This window comes from Nannospalax galili, unplaced genomic scaffold (genome assembly GCF_000622305.1).
Source record: "Nannospalax galili isolate Female #2095 unplaced genomic scaffold, S.galili_v1.0 scaffold564, whole genome shotgun sequence".
NCBI lineage: Eukaryota > Metazoa > Chordata > Mammalia > Rodentia > Spalacidae > Nannospalax > Nannospalax galili.
In genome coordinates, this window is record NW_008350327.1 from 3,786 (window position 1) to 5,263 (window position 1,478).

The following is a 1,478-nucleotide window of genomic DNA, read 5'->3' on the forward strand; positions in this document are numbered from 1 at the left end:
TTTATGCACTATGTTAAATACAGTCATTGATAACTGCGTTCTCTTGGGAACTGGATGAGATTTGGCAATGTTAGACTCTGCAGGTTAAAATGTCATAGTAATCATGGAATAGCAGGCAGAAAGAATGATAGAGCTGGATGAGAGGGAGGAATGCTGTGAATCATTGTTTTCTGGATACGACATGGCCGATGGGTTCATGAACTCACTATAGCTATGATTATCTGTACAAAACCTGCACAAGATCAAGCCAATCAGATCAGCCAATGTTCTAGCAGGCAGCACTACTTGGACTCAGTGGGTTACATGCCCCAACACAAAAATAGAGGACATGACGTGGGAAGGGGTTCTGTAGCAGGGTAGCTGAAGAATGTGAAGGTACCTCTGAGGAGGGGACTTTTGAAGATGTAAACCAAGAAAATCGCAGTGGAGAGATTTACCTGAATTAATAAAATAGGCCCTAAATTTAATCACAAGAAGTGAGTTGGGGATGGATAGGATCAAGATACACTGCATTCATGTACAAAATTGTCAAAGAATAAATTAAAAAATTAAAAGTTATCATACTAGATGCAATGAGATGAATGACTGTATGGCAAGGAGAAGATCTCCTCTTCTGAACCCAATGGTTTGTTATGAGTTGATAGAGGAAAGCTACTATCTGAGATATCCAGGGAACATCAGACTTGGCCATGTGTTGTTAAAACAGTGCTAGTAGGGTAGGTCACATGCTTCAATTGGAAAGGGAGAATATCCATAACATTGGGCAGTCATTATAGATGTCATGGGACAGAGCAATCGTAAGTGGAGGAGGCAAATTAGTCGGAAATGTTGGCTCTTGTCTTCCCCATAAACCATGTTACCAATGTCTTTCCTTTGTTTCTCAACTTCACACTAAGGATATGTGGGAATTGTAACAAGGAGGAATCCTGTGCAACTTCAGTAATATTAAACTGTGTCAAAAGCAAGAGGCTTAATACAGGTTCTGAAATTGTGGAATGGGGACAAAGAAACACATACTCAACCTGGAAGAGATCATAATAGCATGCTACACTTAGAAGCTGAACAGATGCACCCACAGAGAAATATGTTCTCAGCAGGGAAATTGACATTGCTCTGGTAAGAGTAAGGGCACTTGGAGAGACCGGCTCTTTACTGAATAAGGAAAGGAATCATTTCTGTAGATTTCCCAGCTCCTCCCAGATGCTGGTGATTTGCATGTGCACAAAATATATCCCATTGTTCTGAGTACATCCTGAATGGCTGGTCATACCCTATATATGGGACAGTCTTAGTCAGGACAGAGCAGGGACATATGGGTCTTCCCTCCATTCTTGGGGCTGCTGATGCTCTGCATCCTTGGTAAGAAAGGATAACATTGGGGATTTTCACAGTAGGCAGTGCTGCTTGGGTTTTCATGATTATCCTCTCATAAAATTGTGGATGGTGTGGGTTTTTGTAATTTTATTTATTATTTTTAT